This window comes from Zingiber officinale, chromosome 9A, assembly GCF_018446385.1.
Source record: "Zingiber officinale cultivar Zhangliang chromosome 9A, Zo_v1.1, whole genome shotgun sequence".
In the NCBI taxonomy this organism is placed as follows: Eukaryota; Viridiplantae; Streptophyta; class Magnoliopsida; order Zingiberales; family Zingiberaceae; genus Zingiber; species Zingiber officinale.
This window is the reverse complement of record NC_056002.1, coordinates 136,888,549-136,896,359: the sequence shown is the minus strand read 5'-3', so window position 1 is coordinate 136,896,359 and position 7,811 is coordinate 136,888,549.

Sequence of the window (7,811 nt, the reverse complement as noted above, 5' to 3'; positions counted from 1 at the left end):
TCACTTGGTTAGTCAAGTTAAGGTCAATCTTAACTTGATTAATGTATATTTTGTATTTAACGCCCAGACTTATGTCGATGCACTGAAATAAGCATCTTAAGTCTTAGGCAAGTGGCCTATGCATCTCACCCCTTTCTATGTTCGTCAAACACAAGCAAGGTAAGCCTAGGGTTTTAGTGAGATGCTCAAAACTAGTCCTATGGGTACATGTTCTCTAAGGATTTTGAACTAGTCTAAGGCTAAAAACATTTTGAGCAAAAAGGCTAAAAAAATAGGAAGGTTTTAAAAATGACACATGTTTGAACCTATGAGTTGAAAACAATCATTTTTGAAAAATTTTTGAAATTTGAAACTCCTAGTCTATTAAGCACGAACATAATCGATCCATATCAGAAAGAACACTAGATAGATCAAAAGTATTCTACAAGTGATGTAGATAACTGAAGTGTCATAAGTAAAGCTACTAAGATGAGGAAGGGGGTGGTCCAGATCCCAAGGAGCAGAGTAGTGTCATCAGCTCAGTGTGTCGGGTCTGCCCGTCAGCTCGTAACTCAGAGACCTCTCGCCGCATGTCACGCTGAAAGTCAGAGTTCTCCTGCTGGAGACTCTCCATGGCTCTCTCTAGTCCAGTCATGCGGTCGGCTAGAGTGCGTGGTGCGTGACCTGGTGCTCGAGCTGGTGGTGGAGGTGGAACGGCCTCCTCCGGAAATAGTGCAAGCATGAACTCATCCTGCTCGGCCTCCCCCTGCGCGCCTGGGTCGTGCTGGTGCCGTGCCCCCCATAAAATTCAAGTTCATCTGTGGTTGTTATAAAATTCAGCACATAGACTTATGTTTACTGGACTAGTACATTCAACAAGGTTTCGTAGGTTATAGTGGTTTATAACCTCCATAACAGGAGCACAAGAAACTAAAAAAAATGATCTATCTATGCATTTAGTCCTAATGGTCATATAAATGGTTGACTCAAACCTAACTCTAAGTTCATCTGTGGGAAACCTAGGGTCAGTACTAGCGTTAGAGGGCCCAGCACCAGTATTTGTTCGTTTCCTACTGTTATATCAAAGAGATATTCTAAATGAAAATATCAAGACAAATTTAAAGAATTTTTAGACAAGGAAAAATGATTTACCGAGGAGCCATCGTAAAATATAGAACTGATGACCTCGGTTGAGTCACGGCAGCGTCTACACCGCAAGAAAATTTAATTTTAGAACACCCTCACACTAAGGTTCGGATAGAACCTTGGTAAGAGTGAAAAGAGTTGGGGCAAGTGTTGGGGGCGCCTGCTGCCCCTATTTATAGGGAACTTCGGGCGCCAGGAGCCATTCCGGGCGCCCGGGGTTGATTTCGGGCGGGGCGCCTGGATCCCCTCCCGGTCGCGCCCGAAGGGAATACTAGGGGCGCCCGCCCCTGGTTTTTGACCCTTTAAATGATTTGATTTTTTTTTAATATTTTTTTAAAATTAACTTTAAAGTTAATTTAATAATTTTAAAAGGGTTTTTAAGGTTAATAGTTTTTAAAGTTAATTTAATAATTTTTAAAATAGTTTTTAAAGTTAATTTAATAGTTTTTAAAGTTAATTTAATAATTTTTAAAATAGTTTTTGAGGTTAATTTGGTTTTAAAATTAAATTAAAAATAAATTAGTCGTAACTCATTTTAGTTATTTAATTCGAAATTTGATTAGTTCAAAATTTAACTTAACTAATTTAGTTCGAAATTTAATTTGATTAATTTAATTTGAATTTTAATTAACTTAATTTGAAATTTGATTAATTTAATTTGGAATTTAATTTAATTAATTTAATTTGAAATTTGATTAATTTATTTAATTTGAAATTTAATTTAATTTGATTTTGATCCTTAGTCATCTCACCCGATCTAAGTTTTCAATCAGGGAATCCTATAATTTTGTGAGATGGATTGGATTTTTAATTATGGAGTTTTGGTTTAGCTTGTGTTAGATTCAGATTTAGTTTTGGTCTCTACAAATAGACATTCTTCGGATAAACTTCTAAGCTTGGTGAGTCACATGGATGTCATTAGAAGTAACCAACCTTTCGAGGTTTTCCGAATAGTCCTATCCATGGAGCTTAGTACTAAACCTTGGTCTAACTGGTTAGGATTCATTTAAGGGTAGCATCGGTCAGTTCCACTTGGCCAAATGCACCAGATCGAAACCATATCTTTCTAGACATGCGATGCCCAAGCTTCCCTAACGTACTATCATCCAAAAACTTCACCAGTACCATGATTCAAGTTAAACTTGGTCTCTTTTTAACTAATCCTAATTACCCTGCCGGGTTAGTTTGTTTAGGTTACGCTGTCGGGTAAGTTAGTTTTGGAGATGCCAGCTATTCTGGAGCCTCCCCCTGAATTATTGGCCTTTAAATTTTCGTTTTAGGTTTGTGTCGATTCCTTTTATAGTTATAATTAACTTGGTGATAATTTATATTTTGTTGAGTTTTAATATTTTTAAATTTTGATTTCTTTGATTTGTGTTTTGGTTTTTGATTTAGTTTATTCGAGTTTATATAATATATATTTTCTTTAGGTATGTAATATTGATTGATTCCTACTTGCGTGGTAAAACACGCTTTCGGAACCCAAGCTTGATTAATTGATTTGTATTGGGTTATTAATGACTTAAAGGTTTTATTTGAGTTTGACTTGTAACCTAGTCCGGTTTTATTATAACATGCTTTTTGATTGTTCAGGATTAAGTCTAGATTTTTTGATCTTGTAGTGAATTTCTCTAGTATTTCTTTTAAGTTATTAATTTCTGATTTTAATGATGAATTCTCTTCAAGTATTAGATCTTGAGTTGGATTTAAATTTTTTATTTGTTCCTTGAGGCCTTGATTTTCCTCAAGGAGTGATTTGTTTTCATTTTCTATTTTAATTAACTTACTATTTAAGCAGGAAATAATTTTAAAAAACTTTTTATTTAAATTAGAATGTACCTCATCCGGGCCTTCGGAAACGAGTCCGGACTCGTGGCTTGATTCGGGTTTAGACCCATCTTCATCTTCCGACTCGTCTTCCGTTTCAGCTTCGCGGGCCATCAGCGCGAGATGGCTCTGGTGTTTCTGCTCTTCTACTTCCGATTCGTCCGAGGAGTCGTCCCACGTTGCTTTGAAGGCCTTCTTTTTGGTTGGCTTCGGTTTGTCGAACTTCAGTCTTGGGCATTCGTTCTTGTAATGCCCCTTTTTGTTGCATCCGAAGCACGTCACGTTCTTCTATTCCAAGGGAGAACAGATCTTTTGAAGGTCCTTCTTGCTGAAGCTTCTTTTTCTCCTGGTGAACATTTTTCTTACCAGGTTCACCAGGTGTTCTTCGTCTTCGGTATCTTGATCAGAATCTTCTTCAGATTCAGGCTTGTTCTTCTTTTCTTTGGATGAGCCTGCAAATAAAGCAATACCTTTCTCGGCTCCAGCATTAGTTTGTTCATGTAATTCTAACTCACAAAAAAGCTCATCTAATTTTAATTTAGATAAATTTTTCGAAATTTTGTAGGCATCTACGATTGATGCCCACAAGCTATTACGAGGAAAAGCATTTAGTGGTACCTTATTAAATCTCTGTTTTCCATCTGGTGGCCTATCGCGTGGAGTCCGTTGAGGATGTCCTTGATTCTTGCATGCAGTTGACTTGTCGTTTCCCCTTCCTGCATTTTTATATTAAATATTTTATTTAAAAGTAGGTCTCTTTTTGTTACCTTCGCGTCGCTTGTTCCTTCGTGCAACTCGATCAGTTTGTCCCACAATTCTTTAGCATTCTGATGTGGTCCGATGCTATTTAGCTCTTCTCATGTTAGGCCGCAATGTAGCGTGTTGATTGCCTTGTTTTCTGTTGATGCCTTTTTCCTCATGTTCGGAGTCCACTGTTCCGGGTCTAGTGGATTTCCGGAGTTGTCGACTGGAGTTCGGTACGCCTTTATAACGCTGAACCACTGATCGTAATCCGTCTTTAGGTATACTTCCATTCTTTTCTTCCAGTAGGAGAAGTCATCCCCGTTGAATAGGGGAGGACGTACTGTGCAGAAGCCTTCTAGTTGAGACATTCTGCACACAAGTAAACAACGAAAAAAATATTCCAAGACTTGGTCTTGGATTAGTAGTGCGGGAAAAAAATAATAGTTGTATCTAAATTGGTGTTGCACCAATTTAGATTTAATTGCAATGAGAAGAAAAGTTTCTAAATTAATAATAATATCAACTTAGAATTAAGCGTAAAGCCAAAGAAGAAAAAATATTTTCACCCCCTGTCTGATTGGTGGTTGCACCAAATCAGAACGGTACCTGCTCTGATACCACTTGTTGGATCGTGAAACGTCGATAGAGGGGGGGGTGAATATTGATTCGAAAAACAACGAGTATAAAAGAGTTAAGCGCAGCGGAAATAAAATAGCTTAGACAGATGAACACGATGTTTTTTACTTCATTCGGAGCCTGTGACGACTCCTACTCGAAGGCCCGTACTCCTTGAGTACTTTCGTTGGGCAATCACTAGCAGTTCGAATATTATTACAAATTAAAGTACAGAAATGCTAATGAAAATAAAACAAATACCGACAAGAATTAAAGACGAGGAAAAGAGCGTATTGTCGGATCTTCGTTAGCGTCGCAGGAGCGCAGAGCAGTAGAGCAAGCAGTCTAAGAGTTCTGAGTTGATTCTGATCTCTGCCTCTACCCCATCTTTTATATGAAGCTCGGGGCGCCCTGGATCCCTTCCAGGCGCCCTGGTGAGACGTGGCAAGTCCAACCAGCGAGCTCCAAGTGGCGACGCGCGGTCAGGATAATTTTTGCCTCCCGGGCGCCCGTGTGCCTCCCGGGTGCCTCCCGGGCGCCCGAACCACCTTTTTCCAGCGAACAACTTTCCTGCAAAACAAGGTTAGTCCGAGACAAATAGATCCTGCGAAATAAAGTGTTAGCACAGTTTATAAGTGTAATATAAGAAGTATGACTTAGCAAAACAGAGTATGACCTAGATTCCGTCCTTCCGAGACCGGAATCTAGTCACGATCTCGACTTAGATATCCGAAATGGATCTAAGCCGGATCGACGCCTAATGTTCCCTTCCCGGGAACACATCCTCGCAGTCACTCCCCTCCAGTGACTTACCTTACTTACCTACATGACGTCCGGTCAGTCCTTTGACCCGTCTGGACTTCTCGCCAGCTATCCGGTCAGCCCGTCGACCTAGCTGGACTTCTCGCCAAGCGTCCGGTCAGCCCGTCGACCCGCTTGGACTTCTCGCCAGCTATCCGGTCAGCCCGTCGACCTAGCTGGGCTTCGTGCCAGACATCTGATCAGCCCGTCGACCTGTTTGGACTTTTCCTGCATACTCGATCAGAGTGTTTAGACAACAACAAGCTAACTTAACCTGATTTGTCATTCATCAAAACTTGGGTTAAATCGTTAGTGCAAACCGCACCAACATTTTGCAGGCAAGTTTGGACTTACATATATAATATGAGTCTGGGTTTTTTCCTCAGGCTTTAATGAAGAGGTATAAAAAGACCTCTTCATGGAATAAAGAATAAGGGTTTTTATTTTCGTTCCTCTTGCTTGTGTGTCACTGCCCAACCCCTTATCGTCGCCCTCATTGTGCCGCCGCCCAAAGTTTTGGCCGACTCCTTTCACTGCTAAAACCCCTTCTGTGGTCGGCCAACCTCCTAGTGTCACCGTCCTCACCTTGTGTCGTTGGCCCAACCCTTGTGTTGTCGCCCAAAAGGTTTGGCCGATTTCTCTTTGTGTCGCTGGTTCCTCCTTGGTGCCGCTAGCGTGTCTCCCGATTGTGTCATCTCTTTTATTTGGTTAATACCAAATGGAGATGCAACTTCTGGTTTGTGAAGTTGTCAGCGTGAATATTTATAGAGGCAAGTCTTGTGAGGCTTGTTAAGTGATTTTTTTTTATCTAACATCATCAGAAAGATATAACTTTTTGTAACGACCAGGCCCTCTTGGCCCATTTGGCGGCCCATTTGGCGACCTCTCATATCGTCGACCGTCGGCCTTTATGTCGTCGACCCATTTAGCGACCTCTCATGTCGTCGACTGACGACCCTTTGGCCGTGTCGTTACTCACTAGGACTTTCCACCCCTGGTCAGTGGATTTTTGCCTCCCCCAGGATTTGAACTCTAAACCTCCAGGCTTAAGTATTAGAGTTTATGAATCCTGGTAACTTGGAGGTTTAGAGTTCGAATCCTGGGAGAGGCAAAAATCCACTGCCAGGGGTGGAAAGACCTAGTGAGTAACGGCACGACCAACGGTTGTCGGTCGACGACATGAGAGGTCGACAAATGGGCCGACGGTCGACGACCCGAGGGTTGCCAAATGGGCCAAGAGGGCCGAGTCGTTACACTTTTAAACAACCTTTTTGATCTATGATTATGTCTTGCACATGTATGATCTTGTTTATTTGATATGCGTAAAAAATTAAGTAAATCGATTCGCTTCTGTTACATGTTTTATCGAAAACATATATTTGTATCCTGAAATCCCCAACATATTCAATTTCCTTTAGCCGCGCTATCCAATCCAATAGGTAAGACACGGAGGGTGGCTATGTAAGTGAATGTGAAGGATGATATGTGGAGTAAGAAGAGAACTTAGTGCATCTAAGGGACGAGTAGCGTAATGAGGAAAGATCTCATAGCATGATAAGACTTCATGGAAGTTGTGAGTTGAATGACCTCTATGCATGGGATGAAGGTAACCACTCAACTTAGGTGAGCTCCATCATTAGATTAGATTGGTTGGAGCTAACATGCACTAGGTAGTTGACTCAAATATGAACAAGGCGAAGGCTCTCTGGTAACCAACTGATTAGTAATGGTCCAAGCGACTCATGCTTACCACCAATCACTAGTAAAACTTGAGTGAAAATTATTACTGGGGAAATGATCCTGATCCATTAGGATCAGTCAGTCAATTCAGTCAACTGGTGATGCATACTAATTGATTGATGCATGCTAATATCTTGTTATTTCTCTAATGCTTATTATAAATACTAATATCTCAATTATAATCCTCTTGACAAATTGTGATATTTTTGTAAGAGGGTTTTCGCTTGTAGTGTTGCTACGAAGCACACAATATAAAATATTTCAAGAACATCCACCTAAAATAGAAGTATGGGATGGTCGAACCACACTTGTGTACTTTTAGGCTACGTTTGATTTGTTGTAATGTAATCTTAATTATAATGTAATCAAATTTATAATGTAATGTAATGTAATCTTGATTATATTACTATGTTTGGTAATGTAATATATGTAATCTTTGATTACAAGGATTATTACATTCTTTTGTTTGGTGTCCATTATTTTTTATAAAGAATGTAATTCGTATTATTATAAAATGATAAAAATATCCTGCGACTTCTACCGATGGCCGTCGCACCTGTGCCGGAGCTTGCGGCAACCAACGGTCGTCGCCTTCTCCGCCAGTAGCCGCCACCGGCAACCGGCGACAGCGACGATCGCCGGCTGCGGCCGACGGTGGTCTCTGGCGACGATCGTCGGCGGCGGCGGTGGTCGCCGGTGGCGGCGGGCGGTGGTCGCCGATGGCGACGATCGGCGGTGGTCGCCGGCGAGCGCGCGGTGGTCGCCGGCGGCCGGCGGTGGTCGCCGGTGACGACCGGCAGTCGGGGTCGATGGCGGTGGACAACGACAGCCGACGACAGTGGATGGTGGCCACGGTGGACTAGGGATATATTCGGCATTTAAATTTTGGTTAAACGGTGACCTCGTAATATAATCCGATTACATAGTATTTACTTTGTAATCCAGATTACAAAACTTCA